Genomic DNA, 24,969 nt, shown 5'->3' with positions numbered 1-24,969 from the left:
GATTGTGGTTTGCGAGGAGGAGGTGTTTTTTGTTTTTGTTTTTGTTTGTTTGTTTGTTTGTTATGATCTGGGATATCAAATTCCTACTCGCATCAGCAGCTGTTTTAGTGTCTTTATTGCTCTCTTAAAGACCCCACACACATAATTCTCCACAGAAAAGTTCAGAAGGTGCAGAAAATTCAGAAGTCTAATAATTAGATAACTATTTTAAGTACCAAGAGGTGACTGTGCAATCACTACCACTCATTAATTTTAATCAATATAATTACTTTTTGTTTTCTATGTATTTCCCTTCGTGCAATGCACAGCAAAGATCACTACCTCAGCTTGTTGAGAAGCACAGTTGTAGCATTTTTTTTAATATATAAAAATACTGTGTTTGCACATATGCATCTACTGATCTGCCACCAAATTAAATGCCAAGTAAGAGTTTTAAATGCTTTAAGAAACCACCTCAGCTGAACTGGAACTATACAAAGTGGTCTGACTGAATATATATAGCTATAAGTCAGGTTGATGGATCGGCATATATACCTGGAAAGACCATTAAAGAGCACGTTGTTGCTCTCCCCACTGTCTATTAATGTGGAGTCTCATTAAAAATGTGGTATTCCAAAGCCAGAAATGTAAAATGGACCCATGTAAATAAAGCCACTGTGCTGCAACATCAATTCTCAGGAGAAAGGTGCATTTTGTAAACTGCCCCTCCAGCCCGAGGTACCCCAAGTTCAAACTGTGTGCCTGCCAGAGAGTCTGTGATTTCTTTCTTTGTTTTTAAGCAGCACATTTATTTTGGACAGAGAGAGGGAAAAATAGCCCATAAAGTTCCCACTGTTATGAAAAACAGAAACAATTGCTAGAGTTACAAGCTCCTCGTGGGCTGAGCCAGAAGATGAACAGCTCTTATTCTCCGCTTAGTTCTGTGCAGCTAATTGAAACTTAGAAATCCAGCAACACCACAGCCAGGTCCATAAAACCTGACACTTACACAAACTTGTTTGCCAGACTGAACCTGTGCAGCTGTAACTGTCTTGCCATCAGCTTTCAAGAAGCCTTTCTGACTGGGATATTTTGCTCACAGCTGCCTGGTTTAGGGTCTTCATACACACACAAAGCAGAACACAACAAACGTAGCACCACAGACTTCGAAGCAAGCCACCACCTGACGAAGACACTCAAATCGAAATCAGCATAATTATACAGTTTGGTTTAAAAATGCAATGCCACTTCTCGTCTCATGGTTTCTTTCCTCTTAGTCTAACTATGAAAACATGCAAAGAAACTAGTCTCAAAATAAACTATCTGAGGGCTCTCCATTTGTTGCTGGATCTCCAGAGCCCGGCAAGTGATAGGTAGTGCCAGTCTTTTCCCCAGAGTCAAGCTGTTCTTTTTCCTTTGAACCTTGTTAAAGCAGAAAAAAAAAAAATTAAAACACAAATCACCACGACCACCACATTCAGCACATACTCTCCATCCCACTTATGTCTACCACACCCTGTATAAGATTATTCAGTTTCCTTACCCATTAACTAAGTTCTCTTGAGTCTTCAGTGTCCTTCAGCATTTGACCAAACCAGATTTGAATTACGAGTTTGAATCCAACCACGACTTTTTGTAAAATAAGATTAAGGTAAGAACAATGCAGTTGTCCTGAAAAAGTGTACTGAGTGTCTGAGAAAGAGCCCAGCTGGAGCAGCTACGACTCCCCGGATACCTTTGGCTGCCAGAGCCTTCTACTGTCATGAATCTTAGGGGGAAAATCTGATCTTTCCTTTCTCTGGCTGGAAGCAGGCTGGGAGTCCAGCGCAGCTGAGAGCTGTGTCACACAGCGCCTGTGCGACAGAGGCAGACAAGCTGCGACCGACCTCGCCACTTCTTGTTCCAGAGGAATTGTTCGGAGCAAGCAGAAGGAGCGGTTAGGAAGGGGCATGTCTCCCCTCAAAAATCCCTCTTCCACATGGCTGTGCAAACTCAAAACTGGCTGTAACTGCGCAAGCTTTCCCTATTAGGAAGAGCTGCAGGAATGCTGGAAGCAGCTGCTGCTGCTCCTTGGAGCCCAGCGAGCAGCATTTGGTGTGCTCTGCCTGACCTTCTCACAGTTAGCTTGCAGCTTTTTTGAACACCTTTAAAAACTTTCTGCTCAAACAAGCAAACCAGCTGTATTTACAACGTGGCTTCGACACAAGCAACGCAGAGGCTATTTTGCACAATTTGCTAGGAAAAAAGAAAAAAAAAAACAACACAACAAAACACCAAAACTTGATAAAGGCGCTGCTTCATAAATAATGTCTGTCACGTTTGCAGTCCCCATATAGAATGCTGTCATCTATAGTGCGTGGGCAGGCAGCGTAGGCGCTTTGTGAAAAACAAACACTGAATCACCAATGACTTCGACTGCAGCTCTGCACTGCATGGCATTTCAACAAATAACCGTGCAGAGTGACAACTGTGTTTCTCAGCTGATGCCGCTTAGCACTCCGTCAGACCGCTCACCGAAGACAAGCCACTGGCTACAAGTCATGGTGACAGCAAGGGACACCGTGTAATTTTTTTCCCATAGATCCACCCAAATCCTCTGATCACCACCACATCTAGGCAGGCTGAGCAGCCACTGACCTGCCCAAGGCAGCACCCAGGGGTCCCAAGCATTTGCTAGAGGTCTCTGGTTGGACATAGTGGCCACCAGTCTGGTATCACCACATGTGGACATCAGACGTCAGCCCTACCCAAAGCCTACAGAAGTCAATGGACAGGTCTCAGGGTTTTCAGTGTCTCTTACATTAGGCATCATCACATCCTCAAACCATGTAGGTCCTCACCTTCATTTTCAGTCTTTTTACACTACCCACAGCAGAGTGGTGCTAAGAACAGCCAGGGTGTCACCACCAAGCAGGGCAGTTAACGAGATTTCCAAAGAAAAACTGTCCCAGTGAATAACCCTCTCAGACAAGTACTGTCAGTGACCGTGCTTACAACCCAACATAAACCAAGGAGGAATGCTGAAGCTAAATTTATCTCTCCTCTTCAAAGTGCTGTAGCCAGAGATCAGCATCCTGCTAATCATCCACGTTTGTTAATCAGCTGTACGTTCGTGGTACTTGACATCTTCCTTTAAAAACAAGTTTCTTCAGCCCACATAACTCTTGTGTTATTATTTTTTGAATTTCCTCTAATGAACAAAACTCTGTTATTTGCATATCTGGAAACGGGGATATACTCATTCAGAAACTCACTCGAGCCACGTGAAGAATGAACTGCCATTTCCAGGCTCTACAAACAAGCAAACAAAATCCCCAACCTTTTCTGGTGGCCTGCAGGAAGACAAAATAGAGCGGTTGCCAAGAATCCAGTTTAGCCTGTCCCCTTTGTATTTATGAGCTCCAGACAAGGCTAAGTTCCTTTACCACGGTTAAAAATAAATAAATAAATAATAATATTTATTGGACCTACTTGTTGACAGCAAGGGTTTCCTTCTCAGAAACTGAGCAGTCCAGCGATACATGCTGAGTTCTGCTTTAAACCAGGGTTTTTCAGACTATTCAGTCAGTAACAGTGCTCTTCACCAAAATATTAAAGATCCTTTGGGGTACACCAGCTTCACATAGACATCTTATTTTTGCATCATTAATACATTTGTGTTAGCTGCTAGCATATCTAGGGATTTCTTTTTTCCCATCTCAAAGTACTTTTTTCAGTAATGCACAGCTTTGTATTTAAAAAAAATGCTACCCACGACTGAATCTTATGTTATAAACAGAAAATGTTCACAGTATATGGAGAGGCTATAGAAAATAAAACCGATCACCAAAAAATGGAGAAAAATAAAGTTATTCTGTTATTTACTTTTTTTTTTAATTTCTTCCCAGAGCACTCAAAAATATTCCTCTTAAAACTTACAACTGAGCCTGGGGTAAACTCTCACGGGGAAAGCGATCAACTGATTCTGAGATTGTAACTTCATCGTTCACAGATAAGCAGTACGTGACTTTTTAATTTGCTTCTTAATTATGCAAAATTCCAAGGACCTGACTCTCACCCCGGAGGGGTGCAAGATTAAGAGAACCAAATTAGCACGCAGCCGAGAATTCCTCTGGCTGATCTCTTGTTACACCAGTGACCAAAGCTGGCCACAAAAGCCCCAAGGGACTGTCAAAAATAGCTTCAGAAATATAATTGACCTAAAATCTCATTTTTTTTTTCAGTGGAAAATCAGGGTTCTGTCTTAAAAAAAAGTCATGAAAAATATGTTTTCTGTGGAAAAATGTATGGCTTGGTCAAAAAGTTCAAAGAAGTTTGTAGCTAAGAAAGAAGATGTTTTCACTCAAAACCCCACTGGTGTGCCTCGTGGGAGCTGTAATTCAAGGGGCTGGCATGCTTGGCTACCTTTCCCACCCTGAGCAAGGGCTCTCACGACAGATCCCTTCCTTCACCTCACAGCATGCTGTGAGGGATGAACATCCCTTAAGGCTCATTGGAAAGAACCTGGGGCATTAAAAATCTGCAGGATAGCTTCCAGGGGAAGTGGCAGTGGTATTTTAAATAAAAACACTTTCCTTTTTTTTTTTTATTTTTATTTTTTTTAAAGTAACTGAAAAAATGCTACTCCAGTCTTTCTTGGATCCTTCTGAATTGTACTGGGGAGCCCCAGAGATAAACTGGCCATCCACAGTCATGCAAAGACATACATGTTAAGCTTTGGTGACACAGTTCATCCGAAAACAAAAATAAGTAACAGAAGTACAACCACCTCGCTTAGCTTTATATTTGATGTGTTCCTAAGACCTGTGAAAATATAGAAGTGGCAGCAAGTTGCATATGCAAAAGAGGCACATATCTGTGCTGTCTGGCCCAGTAGCCACAAGACACCCCACGTAGAGACTGTCTGCATGTCTCAGAGATGCATTTTCTGATAAAATGCAGGAAGCCAGTAAATAGCAATTAAACGTATTTAGCTCACACTTTTTATCTCATACTTTTAAGTGCTGTTAGCAGAAACTGATGGCTCCAAAAGAGCTAACATAAGTACTCTGACAAGTTGTACTAGGATCTCATAAAAACCTATATTGTGAGAGAAACTAAAACAGATAACTTGTAGCAGCAGAATCCCTGTTTCTAGAAAAGGAAGGCCTTGTGAAGAGTTGTGGGGACATGGGTAAAAGCTTGGAAGAAGGAGCGCTCCCAGACCTGAAACGGGCTTTGCTCGGATGTGCTAGTGCTGCTGTCATCTCTGAGGAACGGCTGAAGAGCACAAGAGCACACATTATTTTTTCCTCTGTTTGAGACTTTTGAAACCCGTCAAACATACTCTGAGTCACTGGGATATCCTGAAAAATATACCCACTTCACAACTTTGCTTTTATAAAAGCTGCACGGTGCTTTTTCCATTTATAAAGGTTTTACACTCCACGTGCTGTGAGCGGTGGTGTTAGGTAGCGGTGTAACTGCCGTTCCAGCCCATACGTTGCTCGTGGTTGAATCACAATGGCAAAAACTCCCATCTTTGGGCATGTTTACATCTCCCGCCGGCAAAAGTAGCGCACACAGAGCTACGGATTCAAACAATGTTTTGGAAAGTGATGCACTGGATCTTGAAGGAGCACTTGGTGAGAAGAGGGGCAGCGAGAGCCTCGCTCAGCTCTCACAACACGTAAAGCTATCAGGGAAGAGCTGTCAGCACCTGCCTGTGCATAACACCACACAAATATCTACAAGGCTCCAAGTGCTGTTTCTGAAAATTGTGACCCCGGGCATCAATGAAGCTTGTAACCAAGGCCCTGCTCCTCAGGCATGTGAAAGGACAAGTCTCCATCTGCAGTCTCCGATTGAAAGACAAACAAACAAACTCAGAGACAGACCAAGACTATTTTTAGATGAATGAACAGCATGAGAGCTTTCCAACGTCTCTCCTTACCCACTCTCTTTTCATCTCTCCCCCATAAGCTTTTGTTGGTGACTGCCAAACGCTCTTTGCTCCTATTTAAATTTTTTTATGGCAATCTAACAGACATCCCCCACCCAATTATTTTAATCTGCCTGCGTTGAGTGGCCACAGCAGCTGTTCAGCTACTCTTATCAAACTTATTAATACTGTAATTAAAATACACATCAGTCAGCTGAAGGATCCACACAAACCTCTTCCAAGTTTTGCTTTTCGTTATAGATTTAATGAGGAAGGGCTTAGTAAAAAAAAAAGAAGGAACCACCATTATGGGTTTTAAGAGACAGCATGAAGCTCCTTCTAAAAGAGGCATGCAAACACAGAGTTAAAGAGCTTTCACTGCAATATCCTTGTGAAATCAACAATTGCTTGAAAAATTAGATTTGCTGGTAGGTCTCACATTATTGCAATACAAGAGTTTCCCATCGCCCATACACAGGGTAGCACAGCATATTGCTTTTGAACTTTTATCCAGCTATGCTACTACCAAAATATCACAGCATTTCAGCCTATTGTCAAAGATTTCTGTTAACATAAAGGTTTACAGAACCCATTCATTTTGAGGTTTACAAGATCTAAAGAGTTCTTATCCACATTATGCCTGTTAATGACCTAAAGGAGATTATTTCATACATCTCATTAATAAGAGCAAGGTTTATTCACAGGAAACTCATCAGGTCATGAGCCTGTAGTTTGAAATAGGAAGGATTATTGAGCTTCCTGCAATTCAGTATCATTTCAATGTACTCCTAACGGACTGTGGATGAATTTTAGTTGATTTCCTTAGATGTACTCTTTGTTCTCTAAATCTCTGGGGACCTGCTACAAGAGCTGTTTGCACTGGGAGAACGCTGTCATTTGCCCTTCTCTTTTGCATATTACACTGATGTGCGTCAATATAATCACAAATTCTCACAGAAGAGTGCAATTCTTCAGAAAAGTCACTGTGGCAAAGCAGGATGACTTTATAAGCTTTGCTGCAGTAAGACAGTTTCCTTTAGCTTGTTGTGGCTATTTGTTCAGAACCAGAGAAGGACAGGAAAAAAAAAACAAACACATAAATAAAGCCCTTAAAGCCTTTATTCAGATCTTAAGAATTCAACAGCTGCATCCCATTCAAGAAATGGAACTGAATAAATATGCTCAGCTATGAGAACTACTTTCAAGGGGCCAAACTGAAAACTCAGGACATTTCTAAAAGACACTGATTTTAAAGGCATCTCTAACACTGCCACTTTTCACCAATTTTTACCAGTCAGCTTTGTGACATTTGGTATTTTCCTTTTTCCTGGAGCTTTATCTCCAGAAGATAGGTGAGGACAGGTGAATCTCAGTATTCAAGGAATACACAAAGCTCAAGCCTTCACAGACATGTCTGCAGACGTCCTCTGTGAAATTCTGTTATATGGAAGTCTAAGAAAAGAATCTCAAATGTGATTTTTAATTTCCCTTTATGATTTTCAAGACATTTTTATTATTCTGCTTTACTCAGGCCCAGGGCGATTCTTCCTGTGAAGTGTGATGCTAGAACTACTGGAGTGACGCAGACAGCACTCAGCTCCTTGCCCCGGGGCGAGCGGCTGTGGCGGGGCAGAGGCACGTTCCTGCTGCTGCCACTCTCTGGAGCAACGTGCTGCAGTAGTGCCTGGACAGACTGCATGTGTCTGCTCATCACCCCTGGCCAAGGAGCCCTGAAGACCCCTGGGGTAACACCTCTCAGCTGCTCCTGCTGGGTCTGCACCTCTCTGTTGGAGTCCCTACAGTTATCCACGTGACACAAACTGAAATTTGCCTTAGGGGTGTTTCCTCCTAATACAGCTCTGGGTCACACAGAAGCATTCAGTATCTTGCAGGATCAATACAATGAGTGAAATACATGACCCTGGCTGAATTAATTATATACAAGAGATGTTTTGGTAAAGATGGATACCAACACCCAATAATGCTTGCAGATGGAAATTGAGAAAATAATGAAGCATTAGTTAAATGTACTTTTATGTTTTACTCCACAGAATGTTATTTTCATTACACTCCTACATTCAAACCTTCCACTGAATAAAAATTACACAAACTCCTAAGGCTTTTCCTCTATGACTTCTCACACAGCACAGAACTGATGAACAATGTATTACTGCTGTTAACATTATTATTAGTATTACCCATGCATCATTTGTTATAGAATGAATTAGCTCTTCCTTCAGGAATCCTGTAGATTTCAGGAAGTTTTACCCTTTCCGTTTGGCAGAGTAACTAAAGCCACCAGCTGCAGAAGTGTGCAGTAATGATGGATGTTTCAGATATTGACAGCTCAGCTCAGGGGCAGATCAGACCGACAGTAGGACTCCCTTCAAAACAGAGGCACCTGTACCTAACCTAGGCACTCTAAGTACTAGCTCCAATCTGCGGTGAGAAACAGGAACTTGTGGGGGAGCAATCCCTTTTGTTTGGTTTGCAGAGAGAAGAACGAAACCCCAGAAATGTATTTTCCCCCCACACTCCCTCACATACAGGCAGGGATCGTATGGTGGCCAGGCTAGCTCAGAGGCACAAGTCTACAGTGCAACTAAATTGTAGATGTTGAAAGAGATGAATTCCACCCTTAAATACCATTTCCCGTGACTGCCGAGAGCTGATGCTTTTCTCTGAGCTCTAACCTTTTCCAGCAAGGCAGCAGAGAGATGATGAACACACTTATCAGCAGCCACCTCCACAGCTGCTTGATGAAACACCAGGTTTTGTAGCAAACTTGCCAACACGTTTCCCAAGGCATAGTGTTTGTTCAGCTGCAGTCCCTCCTCTGGTCCCCTGAACCAAGCTGCTCCAGCCCAGCCCGGCCACCACCACCTCCGCTGTGCCAAGCCCTCCCTGTGTCCCAAATGAAGCAACAGAAAACAGCTCAAGGTCACCCATTTTATGAACTTCATGCCCAGTGGTGACAACGTCAGCTGCGGATGAACCTGCCTTTGCTTAGTTCATTGCCTGCTCTAATTCCCTTAAGTCCAATGGCCATTTATAGAGATGGGGCAGGGTGGAGCCACGGAATCTGTCCCTGGGAAGAAGGAGATCACGAACCGCATTCTTCAACTGCTGCAAGAGTATTTTCCCCTAGGAACTGGGCACACACTGTGCTATTACGAAATAAACTACAGTCTCAATTTTAAATTATACTACTACTGTTTTTCAACTAATTTGGTGCCAACCACTTCAAGAGGAGTTTCCAGCACTACAAAAATCCACCCTGAAAATTGTCCCAATGAGTTCTCTTACTGAGGGCATGAACTCCCACAAAAACTAATGGCAGATTTGCAGTAACTCCACTGAAAGTAGGATCATGCTATTTTTTTCAGAAGTACAGAGTGTAAAATGCCAGATGCAGCAATAAAATAATCATCATAAACATTGGTGTGTTAAACTTCCACTGGTGAAGCAGTGTTGTTATATAGCTATCAATAAGCATCAGAAACCAATATAAATTAATAGTAGCTTAATTTTCTTAGTAGCTTAAACTTTCCTGCCTTTTACTGTCCTCTCTCAAAAAACATTCATAGCCCAAAACAGGAAAAGAGCCAGAGATCTTTTAAGTCCATTAGGGACACTATTATTGCCAGTCCGATCCATACAGAAGGTATGCAGGCTACAGCAGGCTATGCAGAGAAGCATGCAATGGAGAAATGCAAAGAATATCCATAGGATGCAATGACATAGTTAAAATTGTCCTCTTCCAAGTCTGTTCCAAAACATTAAAACTGTCTTCTATATGAAAGCAAAACAGAAGACAATAGTACAAATACCATCCACAGTTCACACTTCCAATTTAAACTTCTATTTAAAAGCAAATAAACTCCTAAAGCTGCTCTTTCCAAAACAAGCTCGATTTTTTTCTCCTGGTTAATAATTACAGAAGAATTTTCTCAAGTTTATTGATGGTGGGAAAGAGAAGTACAGTTAGAGCATTATTTTCTTGTAGAGAACTGAAATAACACTTTTTCCAGATTTCCACAGAGATGTTCAGTGGAAAAATGCCCAGTATCCTGAAACACTTCTCTGGAAATTCATTTCACTCTTTCCTTCCCATACACTCTCTTATGAACAAGCAGAGAAGCACACAATAAAACAATATGCAGTCTTTAAAAGCACATTAAAACAGTAATTTCTATATCTGAAATGTCTGTCAGTACAAAGCGTAGAATACAGTACTCCAAACTAATAAAGAGCTGCTATCAAACTAGAAAGCCTTATGGTTTTTCATATTGTTTTCTAGTATTGCTCCTAATGAAAATCAACAGGTTCTGCTTGGATTATCTGTTTTATATAAAAAGTTGCATAACAAAAACAAGAATAAGCTCCTGTACCCAAACCCTAAACTCCAGGGTAAATGACTAAGATGCCAAGTGTTGATAAATTAGAGCATGCCTACGTGTCTCAGGTTCTTACTTATTTTCAAATCTTCTGGTAACTCCATAAATAACTGTAAGAACCATCCATCACGTCTCCTGTTAAAAGTGTCTTTACAAAACGTGCCTACTTGTTTTTTCACTGTACCATGCGTGAGAGGATAAGAAGCACTTCAGACCATGCAAGGTAAAGAGGTTTTAAAACTTTAGGCTACCCTGACAAAAAACTCTCTCTGAAGTCTAGGAGAGAGGGCAGGAGGGGGCAGAAGGAAGGGGACAGGAGAGGGAACAGGCACTGGCCCAACTCATTTACCTCACCCGAGAAAAGAAGCGGGATACGTTCCAGATTAGCTAACTGCTTCAACCATACCATCTCACACCACCGGTTTAGATTCACCCCGCTGTTTGTGGTCTGAACAGACAGAGGGGAAGCCTCGCCGTGCTCAGCGATGAGCAAAGCACCGCGCCGCGCTGCTGCTGCCCCTTTAACGGGCTGGCATCGCAAAGACACAAACAACTCTGCCTGCTGGACTAGGAGAGTCGACAAAGGTTGTATTTCCAGCCAAAGCCTTTAGTTCAGTGGAATGTCTCTTCCCTTAAAGGAACAGCGGTTTCTTCCCATGCCCGCCACCCCGCTTTCACCCAGCTGCCAACCAAGGCGCTGCTGCGGCTCCCGAGGCCCCACACAGAGGGCTCTCGGCCTACAAAACCCAGGTGCCCGAGGGGAGGTGTAAAATGCCGGTTCGCACCTTGATTTTAGCATAAAGCAAGTCCATAGCATCGTTTCGACTGCTTGGGTTGGTTAAGCTACAGGCTGCGTATACTGGAAGGCTCTCCAGATGACTGCGTGCTATCTTTGTGACCAAAACAGCTAACTTAGCCCTGTACCCATATTTTATATTCACTAGAGAACCTGCGGCGCAGTAACTCTGCAGGAATAAAGAAATGACTCAGTTTAGCTTGCCTCTGAACAAGCCTCGTGTTTTTCACGTCCCTGGTTGATGCTCTCCATCCTCAGGACTCAGGAGTGCGTCAAGGGGAAAAGCTGTGCAGGAACGCAGTCTGCCTCAGCTGTCATCAGCTTTAGGTTTCTAACTGCGTTCACGAGCGTCATATATTTTCCTATTTCTCTTCAGTGTTTTTCTCTAGTCCCACAGCTTTGTGGTAACTGCTCCCTCTTCAGCCCCAAAAGACTCACATAAACAGTGAACTGCTGTACAAAGGAAAATGAGGAACTAAACACCTATTAGCACCACAAAAGAATATAACAATAAATTGAAGGGAATAGGAGGAAAAGGACTTTTATTCATCTTCTGTGTCACAGCAGACGCCATATTTCAGCTGCAGTATGACATTAAAGGTGACTGTGCCCCCTGAACACCACCGGTTCCCTTTGCATCCAGGCAGTCACCAGAGGGTGGTGAATCGCTTTTGGCTACTCCAGCAAATGGCCGTCCCAGCAGCAGCCCACCAGCCAGGCCGAGACCCCAAGGCACGGCTGTCCTTGTAGTTTTCTGTCATAGAAACTGTGCTGCTGTATAACACAGCCCAGGATTGGCCATACAGACCTGTTTGAGACAACACACTGCCTTTGCAACCCTCAAAATAGAAAAAAATATATCTTCTTTGCCCTCACTAACACAAACTGCACAAAAAGCTTTCAATAGCCTACTGATCTGTGTACCTTCAGCTGCTTAGGCTTACATTATGTTGGCATAAAATCAGCATGATTATGCTTGAAATAAATACAGAAACAGAAAAAAAAAATTATAACAAGATGCTTGAAAGGTCAGCTTGCAGTATGCTGCTGTTGAAGAAAACACATTAATAATCAGAATGTTACTGCATGTTTTTATTTAAGCATCTTGCTTCATAAATTAGGACCCACATTTTGAGTGCAAAAAGTAGCATGGAATGTTTGTTTCCTCCTGACCTTACCACTGGATTTGAACTCTCTCCCATTTGCTCATTCCAGTTTGAATTCAATAAGGCTATTAAATCACTTAGTGTTCATCCCCATGTAAACAGCCAGATCTGCTCCTTCACCCTCAGCTGCACCACAGACCCTCTCACAGACCTTTCTTCTTTATAGAAGACATCTTCTGTATTGATACATATCCTCTGTACAAAAGATAGACTCCAGAAAACAGACATGTACCTGGCCAATAGCATTTTGATATAACCTAAAGCCAAGAACGGAGAATTTATTGGCTCCTCTGACAGCCACCATAGATTTTCAAACTCCACAAGCCAAAAAACATTCATCTGAGTTATCATGTGGGTTTATACTGTGTTGGATCTTGATCTGTTTTCTAAATCCTGGAATCTGTACAACTCAACAGAAATCAGTGTGGCACATCGATACAGTAGACTCTGAAGAATCTGTCTGCCTATTCAGGATTTTTTTTTTTTTTTTTTTTTTTTTTGCCAGTGGGGATATCAACATCAAATTTTGAAGCAGCTGCATGGGTGTGTTCACATGCCTATTCATATCTTCAATGCAGCACCAGTTTAAATGAAAAATATATCTTTAGAATAGTGCATTGTCAAAGTAGTAATGATAGAATGAGAATACGTAGTTGGTACAGGTTGAACAGTAGGAAAAACAGGTAATATAAGGATGGAGACCTTGTAACTTCCCCTTATAATGCCAATTTACAACCACACTGAGTTACTCTCTGACCTTATGTGAGCTTGGGGACAGCCCACAGAGTTCCCAATGCATCCTGTTTATTCATGAGCAAACAAAAGTAGCTAACTAAATCAACAGTAACAATAAAGGAAACTATTAAACTTGTAACACCATGTAACAAGTTAGTACCTGTTTAACCTGCTACGTATTTACCAGGTCTCCATAGAAAGGTAGCAACCAGGCCTGAGCGTGGAAGAGAGTGATGTAGGACAAAGTTACATAGTCTTGTACAAGGAGGGTTCTTTTCCACCAGGCTGATAGCTAACCTCACCTACCAGTACCACTGTGATAACGAACAACCCCTGCTGTTCTCGTTTGTATGGCATCATTCTCTCACGATTTTAGGAAGCCTTGTAAGTGCTGTGGAGACAGACCCCACTGCCCCTAAAGCACATGCTAATACCCCATGAAGAACAAGCATGGCTTCATGTATATATATATATATATGTAAATATCATAAATACAAGGGATGCTTGTACTTTTCAGAAAGTAACATGTGCCTGCTGCATGTGACCACTGTGGCTGTTCCTACACTTGAGGGGATGCACCATGGCCCCTGGTCCCCCCCAGACAGTGCTGCTCAGGAAGCGTCAGGATCTTCCCAAGGCTCCCATCCCAGTTGGGTCTCCTGGCAGGGAGGAGGCTGCTCTGCACCCAGACCATGCCCCAGCGCAATGCAGTAACAGCCTGAGCCCAGGCCTAGCTGCTAAAGAGCCACCTCATTTGGTTATGCTGCAGCAAAACAAAGACAAAATGTGCTAGCTTATGAACTGACAGTTTAGATTAGTATATTTACAATGCATCCTGACAGTGCAAGAGCACTTGAATGAGTAGCTACCTCAGTTCAGCTGATCTGCTGAACTTCAGCAGCTTCGTGAGGCTCCTGAGATGACGGCTAGCCACTGCTGGTAAGAGCAGGTACCCCAGCCTCAGGGCACTCCTGTTCAGGCTGAGATGCAGTTTCACTTCATGATGGAGAAAACCACAAGCCCAGAATCTCAACCCAGCACCTGAGGATGCTCCCTAACATGGCCAAAGGGACCAGAGCAGGAGGGAGAAGGGCAGGTACACCTGCACTCCTGACATTTATCCATCTTAAAGAAAGTGACTCACACTCTGCAATACGCCATAAATAAGAAAAGATGTGAAGCTATACTGTCAAGACTAAAGCAAGGAGAAATATCTGCTTTACTTTCCTTTTGCTTCTGTGGTTGTGTTAGACCTGGGAGTTCAAGCGAAAAAGATATTCTTATCCATGACTGATCAAGTCATTCTTCACGCTTGTACAAAAAGGTGATACTACATTTCATGTTTTATTTTTGCTGCCCAAGCTATGCAAAATATTTCTAGAAGAGTGACTTTGTGTATACACCATGTAGTAGCAAAGTTTTAACTAACATAAAAAACTGAAGTTCATCATAAATATTAGTGCTATAACATTAATTAACATTTACCTATGTCAGGCAAGGCTTTACAAGGTACCCTCAGTCCTACTTGACTAGGTCACATTATTCTTACAAACTGGCAACGAGCTTCATCTGAGCTTCATATAGATCAAGGTGAAATGGCAAGAGACTCAATGAATCCCAAATTATACAAGTCTATTTCTGTAAAACTAATTTATATCTTTGTTACCGTTTGATACTGTTTATTTATAAAGTAGACAGTGGGAATGCCTCTCTCAGATTACCTAGGAAGCTGCACATTCCATTTAACAAAGAACGATGAAGTTACCAGAATTACTTACAGAACGTGGATAGTACATCTTTCACCTACTTGCCAACCCACGCTGCAGTCTACGGGACTCTATGCTCAAGTAGTTATGCACAAGATTACATGTGCTCTCTGACGACAGACAAATCAGGAAATCTCTCAAAAAAACAAAGGATATCTTCTCAGTGGCCACTCTTGTATACCCAGCTTACAACAAATTTGATGGGTGGCAGTACTTAGTTTTGCAAAAGCATGGTAGCAGTGCTCTCCTTGTCAAACATTTTAAAACAGATTTTTCAGCTCAGTATATATTTCCATGTCTGCACAGTTCTTCTGATACCAGACGGACTTGTCCTGACACAATGATGGGGTGCCAGGTGGCTACAGTTTCCCAGTTTCTAAGGGAAAATGAGTCTGAGCCCCTCTCCCCCATTCTCCGGGGACAGAAGAACAGTTTGACAACTTCCTCAACCTTCAAAAGGAAAATGAAATAAGCCAGCCTACCATCTACCCAATTTATTTTCATACTCTGTGAGACATAACAAGGAGCTGCTGCTGCCAGTTTACTCTTTTTCCTTTAGCCCAGAGAGAATGATCTTTCCAAGGGAAGGGGGCTATGTCCCCCCCACTTGTTGGCAGGACAGGCAAGAAAGTGATCCAATTCTCCCTAGAGAAGGGACAGCAGAAGGGGTACTCTCACTTATGTCCACAAGGAAGCAAAACAGATTTTGAAACAGCAACAGGCTCTGTATAAGTGGCGCAGAGTGGAAAGTTTAGGCTGCATAAGGATTTTCTTTAGAGTTCACTTGTGCCAGTGAGAAAAGGCACTATTGATTTCCCTGTTAGTTAACAGAGATGAGCATTTTTCACTCTGTGCTCTTACCTCAGACAACCACTATCAAACCAAACTACTGCTTACCCGTTTCTTCTACTTAATGCAGAACATTGCCATCAACTTCTAATTAAATAGTGCTTAAAGAGCACAGAAACTACAAGTCTTACAAAATCTTTGGGTGGATTTACATTGCTATCGCATTGTTTTTCCATCATATGAAAGACTATGCTAAGTTACACAACTTCTTCCATTCCATCACAGCACGTACTGGTAGGTTTTAACATTTTCAAGAAGTCTGCGTGAATGAAATTACTCAGACTGGACTTTTACATGCCCACAACTTCTCTGGGCAACCTGTTCCCGTGCCTCACCACCCTCAGTGGCAGGTCCTCAGTCATGTGCTGGACTGAGGAGGCCTTTGGCACAGTGCCTCTTTGGGTACTCTGGATGACATCGTGTAGGAGGGTCCAAGATGCACAGGAGATGTGCCTACCAGCAGTAGAGATGTCCCAGCCCGGACTCGGAGGTTACCAGATACAAGGGAGAACCCTGCCGCAGACAACAAGGACCAAAAGGTTAAGTCTTATCTCCATTATATTAGACTGGATAGGGCAGCTTTCTTGGCCTTTCTGTTCTGACTCTTCTTGTGATTGTGTGACAGGTACGTACTGCCAGCACATCTTATTCTGGCAAGGTCTAACCAAATGAGCTCTTTTGCAGGTCCAACGCTGCTATCCTTGAAATGTAGGGAGAACTCCTGTAAACTTTATTTGGGACTGGAACAACACCATCCCAGGTCATGTTTGCTTGTTCTGTGTAATTGGCTAGGGCCAGTTCCAGAGCCTTATACAAACACACGCACACACAGAGAAAAGAGAATTGGGTCCCAGCTACCAAAGGCAGATCACTGAATGCTTCTCATGCTGAAAAGCACACCAGTTACCTGTAACAAAAGGAGGCATATCTTTGGAGCAATTAATGCATATGGAAAAAGAGATCCTGCACACAGGCCAAGCAGCAGAAGTACCCCACATGGCTTCCCTACATCCTGGTCCCCTGATCTGTACTGCAGACCTGGCTGGAGGGCACTTTGCCTCCCTTCTAGCACATACACTTCAATTTTTTCACCAATGAAATCAAGGCAGAGAGGATGACAGGGTAGAAGTGCTGTACATATCCGTATCACATCCCGTAAGGATTCAGAATAAGATTGAGCTTGCATGTCAGTAATCTCCCCGAGACAAGGCAAAGCCCGCTAGGCTTGACGTGGCAGCTAATTTCTGCTGGTTATTTCCACTCCGGACTCTCAGGCTACTTTCCTGACTCCGACTGGGAAAAAAAAGGAGGCGACCATTATTGGCATGAACATTAGATGCTGATATTATAACCCTTTTCAGCCTACCTTGTTGTGTGACAAATTTACAACTTAGAATAATTGTAGCCCACTATGCCTTATTCAGCATTTCATCAATGCTCTTCCTTAACGAAATTTTATTAGTCATTGGTAATAAAATTGAAAACATCGCTTAAAAAATAGTGTATTAGGCTAAGCTCTATCACTGTGAAAACACTGGATTTTTCAGTCCTAAAACTTCACATCAGGACAGCAGAAAACACCATATCTAAACGGTAAAATACATTACTAAATATTTCAGAAGCAAAGAGTTTTATACATCAGAAATTGGATTTTACCCCACAAAATTGTTTTTTGTTGTTTTTTTTTTTTTAAATTATTTCTGAATATTATCAAGTCTCACAAACTTTTTGCATGATCTGACATAGCACTATTAGCACAGGACATAATCCAGATTGTCTTATTTTAAGAAAGGCAGAATACCGTACTTTTCAACTCACAACTGTGATGACAAGAATGATGGAAGACATCAGGGCTGTATTTTTAAAGGCATGAAATCATTAAGTAAATAACTAAACAGAAAATAGAAATAGAAATAATTAAGTGCTGGGAAATTAAAAAAAAATAAATCAGAATGTAATCCAAATGAAGGAATTCACCTGCTCATTCTTTTCCTCTTTTTTACTGAGGTGGGTGAGGAAGCTCCCTTTGCAGACATCTGGGTGCTCACTCTTCAGATAAGACAAAGGTGACAGTTCTGTTATTGCTTAAAACTGTGTGCAAATATATATTAATCCTCCTCCAACACTAATTTTGGAATCTGAGAAATCTTTTCACTGAAAATCAATTATTTATTTCTTAATGCAATGGGAATAGGTCAGGTTCTTGCAGTGGAAATATCAACCCCTCCCAGTACAAATCTGCTCATGGAAACACTTTGAAAGCATGACCTCTTTAACTCTGACAGGCACTTTTTTAGGAAGGTCACTCCAGATAATTTTTTTAGCAAGACAAACGAACCACACCACTGTAATCATAAATGATATGTGAATTATAAATTTGGCAAAGGATTCTATACTCTGTGAACAAAATTACTTTAAAGTAGATAAAACAGCCAGGAAAAGCAGAAAAGAAAATGATAACTCTAGAGAGGGAGTGGTCTTCAAGGCAGTTCTTAAGTAAATATTTTTATCAATTTTTTCTTGAAAAATCTCCTATGAGGTTTCCAAAAAAAAAAAAAAAAGATGGGAGCAAAAATTCAACACTGCAAGGACGGATCATGTTCAACTCTCAAATGTTTTTGCAGATTCTCCAATTGCTAAAACCTACTGTTATTTTTTTTTTAAGGCTATTACTGCTCCCACATTCCTCTCAAATTCTACTAAGGCTGTGCTGTTGGCGAGTTTTGCTAAATTACTTTTAAATGACATTTAGTCCTTTTGCTCTTTGTAGCCATGAACAGGGCTTCAGAGTTAAAGGAAACTGCCCTCACGGGGTGCAGAAACAATGGAAACAAAAGAATTCAAAGATTTGTAATGTATCAAGATAAATTCCAAAATCTGATGGAATTTTATCTTTTTTTATCAAAGAATTTTATCGAAGTAATTTGCTGTTGCCACCAAATATTTAATGAATGATTGAACTTTCCAAATAGACTGCAGAAGACTCGTCTTTGACATCTACAGATATTTTAATTCCAATCCAGATGCTAGTACATGAGCATTGTTCTTTTCTGCTATAATGGTAACCAAAGCAGTTACTCTTACTTCAGATACTGTAATTTAAGAGACCACTTACTTGCCTCCCAGGTGCACCATTTGCTACGCCAGCGAGTATTACACTCACATTGCAACTGGAATGGCAATTCAGTACTTAGTTTTGCTAAACTTGACAGCAAATACTCTTTTTACTTTGCAATGGAGCATCGACATAATCATACATACATAGGACTATAAAGTGAAAATTACAAAGGAGAGAACGAAGGCTCAGCTGGCCTGTTTACTGAACACTGCAATGAAGTTTAATTTTACTTCTCAGGACCCCTTAAGAACTCCTTGTCTGATCTATGAGACAGTGCTGTGGGCTGGGGAAGGAGCCATGGGGCTGTCCTCCAACAGAGACCCCTTCAACATGAGGACCCACCTAAACCACACAGCTCACTGCACACAGGAGCCCTTCTCTACCTGGTTCAAGTCCATAAGGTCAGCAGACACCAAGATCAGGGAGCAGGAGCAAAACCCCACCGCAGCGCTGCACGAATGCATCAGGGATGTGCAGAGCTGTGTTAGGAACAAGTCTCGGCCTCAGAGCTAGCCCATGAGATTTGACAGCTCTGTGTGATTACTGCTTTCAGAAGATTATCCTGCTTTCGTGAATAGCGAAGGAAAAGATTAGTATTGTAGATGAACACTCACCCTCCTGAGACCTCAGATACCACTTGGCATTCCATGGAGTGATGTGCTGGAGCTGGCAGCCTCTCCCAGCCAAAGGGCTGGATTTCTTTCCAAAATCCTTCAATCTTATTATTTAATCTTCATGTAGGAACAAGGTAGAGATAGCAGCACTGTTTTGACTGGTAGTGCTTCATGTGGAAATAAGCTCCTATTGACTTCAGGCAAAAGGCAAATCTGCCAGTCAGCAAAAGATTTAAGTATATGTTTAATTTAAGAATTTTTGTTCTCTATTGATTACAAGTATTCTGCTGAATCATAGATGTAGACTGTGTTTTGTACGGCCTAACTTGAGCTATTTAGCAACTCATTCCAGCCACTCCAGAATCCCGGAGAGGAATGCTTTGACCTAAAGAGGTGCTATCTCCTTCTACCGACTACAGGGAGGTACTAGACAATTGCCTTATATGTTTAACTTGTAGATGAGAAAGCTCATGCTTCAAAAATCATACCCATATTGGCTTACCAGTAACTCGGCAAGACAAAGCTGTCACTGCTACACTCATTACATAAACTCAAAGACTGTCAGGAACACCCAGGCCAAGTGTTACGCCACCTCAGAGTAATTTTACTTTATAACACCAAGGAAAACAAAATACATGTATCTTCCAATTTTCTTTTCTAGCTACCCCTTTCCTACTAACCATCCACACACCCCTTGGTTTTATCAACTTCAGCTGAGGTAAAATATTCTCCTCTTTTTGACATATTAATTCACTTTAACATACCTGGTAGCAGAAGAAACTGGTTTCTTACTGAGCTGCATCAGTTTCTGCCAGCTCCAGTATTGTAAAATCTGAGCGTGACATAGTGAATCTGATCCACTGCATCTTCAGACAGAGAGCATTCATTTCACAGCAGGCTCTGTAGATAAACCTGGATCAGCTGTAAGGTATACCTTCAACTACCAGTCTTGTCTTATTCACCTAGAAAGTTGTTTTGAACAACACGGAATTTCATGCACTAAATACTGTTTTTGCTATAATGAAAGTCAAAGGAATTTGCCTAAAGATTGGAGATGCTCGTACATTTGTGTTCAGGCAACTCCAGAGTCGTAAAAGCCCATGGTGTTCTTTAAATGAAAGGAAAAAGCAGAAAACAAAAAGCTTGCTCAGTTTTAGGGTGTACTTTTTGTTTGTACTTAACCAGAAAGTTCAGAAGTGTTTAATATTTGGAAAATGATATCTGCGTAAAAGAAAATTTGATCATTACTTTAGGAAAAGAGAATCACAGATTTTGGAAAGTATGATATCTGCTATTTTTCCTGCTTTAGTTTTTTAGCTAGTACAAAAATATTTCCCATTCCTCTAAGGCCAGATGGCTTTAAGTTTTAACCTTGCAGAATGCAGCATAATGGTTGGAACAGAGGTTTTAATTCTCAAGAAATTGCAATGGTTCTAATGTTCTGTTTCAGTTCACATCAGGTCCACAGCAAAACTTCAAATGTGTTACAGTGGGAGATTTGGGGTTGAGGAAAAATATGGTAAATGTTTACTAGAATGCCTCAGTCTGAAAATAACCTTAATTTCACTTGGAAAATACAGGACTCAAAATTTGTGACCTTGGGCCAGTGTCTCCACATCGGCAACTAGACTTCAGGGCTTCCAGAGTCTTGGCATACCTTAAAGACATCCCAGTAGACCCTCTGGTTTTATAAGCCACATCAAGATACTGAAAATGCTCTCTAGAAAATGGTATCTTTAACAGGTATTAGGACTGACTCACAATGTGACAGCCCGATCAACACAATGCTTGGCTTTGCCATCTGTTCTTAGACAAGGAAATATGCTAAGCTAGCATACCTTGTGTATTACCATTTTCTCCTTTTCTTCCCTTTGGAAGGTATTCAACACCTTTGAAATGGTACCAGAGCCCGATGAGACCCCAGGTATCACATTTCAATTTTCTTCTGCTTTCCTCCTTACACACATTCCTCTTAACTTCCATCAATGACAGGCTGACATAGGTATTGCCTCCCTATGACTATATACAGATATATAGAGAGGCATATAATTCCTGCAGTAATGATTATGTCTGTTACAAAAACATCCAAATGCCAAGCATTTACAAGTGCTGTGTCACAGCACCTGGGAAAGGAAACACTCAAGTCCCCTCATGGGGACCGAAAGCAATAGGAACTATTCCTTGCATGCCCCATAGCTAGCAGGGAGGAAAAAAAAGGGAAGACAACCCATGGGACAATCTTCTGTGTGAACAGATATGGCACTGTCTTGCAGTGTAGAGAGATTTTTCCCGTAATTGTCCCACATGAATAAGTATTATGCATATTTCTTCATATTTTACCCATCTATTATCCTTCCACTTGGGAAAGCGGGGAATATAACAGAAGAATATGCTCCCCATTTGGAAAATATAATATTGTTCTTTTGCAAAGATGGCAAACCAAACCACAAAAAAGAGACCACCTTTGGTCCAAGGACTTTTATTGCATAGTCTGGACAGCATAACAGGGGCCAGCCTTAGAGCACGTAGGTGCCACAGCAATATACATGTTAAATATGAGGGAGAACTCAATATAGTGGATGGCCTTCTCCTCCTGTTTAGTAACCACCCTATGGTTATGATTACAAGGGAACTGGCTACAACATCAACCCCTGTTACTGTCAACATCTACAAAAGCAGAGCCCACCACCACTCCAACCCACACCCTTGGTGGCACTCCAGCACTGGCTGATGCAAATTCCTAGGCTGTGTCCCATTTTACCAGTAGTACAGCACCAGCCAAGTCTGCCAATGCCAGCTCAAACTGCACAACCACAAGTGGGTGAACAACCAAACCTGCCCAAGCAGCCTCAGCATCCTGCAAACCCCAACCAACCGATGCAGCCCCAGTGACAGGCGAGTCCTCACCTGCCCAAGTGCCCCATGCCAGATGTGCCTCTGCAGCCACAGTAGTCAGACAAGACAAAGCAAGAGGAAACACTAAGAAAGCAAGCCCTGGTTTTCCTCCCCCTTAAGTTGTTACAGAGAGTCTGTCAGTTAAATCAAGGTATCTCTCTGTGCAGTCACACCCCTGGCGGGTTAAAATGGGCTTGTACCAGTTTAGCTTCTGTCAGATTGCAGCAGAAGGTCAGATTTTAAGTAGCATTGTAATTAAAACGGGCAGATGACTGTCAGATCAGATCTGTTACTGCAGATCTATTATATCGATACTGCCTTGAATCTGTCCTGTCACAGTTTTGTGAAGTTAAAAAGAATTTCAGAGGAAGAAATCTATTCAATGAGCAGTGCAATGCTGCACAAAGGGAAGACTCTACTTTGCATGACCTTGCATCCTCCAGGAAAATATAAACATACTAACATCATGACCTTTGCAACAGATAGCATTAATAACATGTCCTTTTATGTTTAAAGGGAACCAAGCATGCAATATAGTACGTGCTTAGTATGTGTTTCAGAAGCAGGAAGATTATAGCAGCTTATTCTAACAGTAAAAGAAGCTTCCAACATTTTTAGCTTGCTGCTTTTCTCCCCTTTTTAAAGCTCATTAATGCTTTCATTTGGGAAAAAGAAGCATTTCTCATTCTTCCTGTATCTTACAACTCATTCCTTATCATCAACAGAAAAGAGACAAAACACAACCCCTAGTCACCGTATGAGAGCTCTTTTTAAGGCTGGTTTTAATTTTGTTCTTTTCCTTTTCTTTCAGGATTCAAAAGACCAAGAAATCAGAAAAAAAAAAAAAAGGCAGAAATATTTTAGGCATTTTCACTTGCTTTCAAAAATCAATCATTCTCCTGTAGTCAGTGGCGCATGTCTCCATTAACCCCGCTTCTTAGTGAGCACTCCAACTGGAAAAACAGAAGTGTGTAAATAGCAGAAAAGAAGAATACTTTAAAAAAAATCAATGTGTTTTTCTGAGCTTGGAATTTAAAAGATGAGTTTGAGGTCTTATACCTTGTACTGAAAGCAGCACAGTGATTGAGCAGAATAAACATATTAACCTGAAAAACTGTCACTTTGTGGTTTGAGAAGTTATGATTTATCAAATTATAAAGACAATTTAGAACTTTAATCTGCAAAGAAAATACCTAAAATAGAGACATACCTAACACCCACCATGAATTTGGACCACGAGTTTAGACAGTAAGAATAAAACACTGCCACGAAGTGCGATGCACTTCTAGTAAAAATAACATGCAGAATTAAATCTTCATGGACTGTCTCTAGGTCTGTTTTTGCAAATGATCTGGGAGCACAAGTCTGTATCTTGTTCCTCCCGTTACTCATGAGACCAGAAAGGATCCATTTTTTCTGAGACAACCGAGAGCTGAGTCAAAAAATATTGTACTAAAATCACTGGCTTTCCTCACTCCATGTCACAAAAGAGTCTGAAACGTTTGTATTCCTGTAAAGAGGCAAGATCACATGGGGAGTTATCAGATATAATATTCTTAAATTAAATTTGACAGGCTTATACCGTAAGAGTTACCTCTATTAAACACACAGTGCCAGATCCCAGCCTGCACTAACATCCTTGACAGCCATTTGAAGGGGAAAGGTAGGACAGATCTTACTTGCTACCAACACAGTGAGCATCATCGCTGACCTGGCATGCTGGGGAGCTGGCAGAGAAGCAATTCAACCTGAAGTGGGGAGCACTGCCCCATTGGAAACCCCCAAAACTCCTCTCAGCACCAGCGACCCATGCCTCTGCTGCCCAAGGGACAATCCTCTGTCACCTGCACAGGCTGCACACTTCAAGCCTCTTACAGCCACCCAAGAAGGTGCCACTTGAGCCAGCTGTCTCTACAGCCAGCCTGCAGCAGAAGGTGCTTGCCACTAGCATTAACGTGAGCTGCCCATGAATGACATTTGGCTCTGGGCCTAGGGATCAGGCTCTGGTGCTCTTCTCTTGTGCTGCTGACAAAACCTTTCTCCAAGGCATAATTTTTCTGTTCTCATCTACCTTAAGCATGATGCAAGACCTAATAAATGCTACCTCTTATCAACTTGGCAGTCGAGGCAGCATCTCCTGATGCCAACAGAAGGTGGGAGCTCTATCTAACCCACTTGTCTTTTCACCAAAAAGATAGATTTTTAGAATGCATGGCCAAAGCAAACCCTTTTACCCTTTTTTTATGTTTGAAAAGCTGAAGTAGTTTAAGAATAACAATAATCAACCAAAAAGAGAAGAAAAAATAAACTTCAGTTGACTCCAAATGAACCAACCATTTTCTTTTCTAATCAAAACAAAGCCCAAACTTTACATTATGCTGCCCAAACACAGAGTTTTCTTCTGCGTACTGAAAATTTCCTTCTTCACAGATACTTGCAAGGGAAAAGAGTAAATGGTATTGAACATTTCAAAATAACTGTACAGATAATGCTGTTACTTTCAAGGAATTTATTTGCTACACTTGACTTTTTGGTGAGCCACATTATTAGGTAATTCTTTAGTATGCACTTGAAGCTACATACAGCTGTCTCTGCATCCCACAGACAGGAAACACCGAGAACTGCAAAGGAGCTATTTGCAGCCCTGGAGATTATGTGCATCATCTCTCCATGTTGATCACCTCCATCTGCTACTCCACCATGCAAGAGTGCCCCACCACATAACACGACACAG

The 24,969-nt window shown here is 41.6% G+C and overlaps 1 protein-coding gene across 9 annotated transcripts in view; it reads right to left on the bottom strand.

The window, feature by feature from the left end:
• ARHGAP6 (Rho GTPase activating protein 6) overlaps window positions 1-24,969 on the bottom strand; it is a 325,502-nt gene that overhangs the window by 71,121 nt on the left and 229,412 nt on the right. Inside the window, exon 1 of one of the 9 annotated variants that reach the window (XM_083821920.1) lies at window positions 1,523-24,968. The exons of the other annotated variants lie outside the window; for them this stretch is intronic. The gene's annotated coding sequence lies outside the window, so the exon portion shown is untranslated. Of the gene's footprint in view, window positions 1-1,522; window position 24,969 lie in introns of those variants that run through there. 9 annotated transcript variants of the gene reach the window in all.

The sequence above is a fragment of the Anser anser genome (assembly GCF_964211835.1).
Source record: "Anser anser genome assembly, chromosome: 1".
NCBI lineage: Eukaryota > Metazoa > Chordata > Aves > Anseriformes > Anatidae > Anser > Anser anser.
Note: the sequence above shows the minus strand (reverse complement) of the source record. Positions and strands in the feature narration are given on the sequence as shown.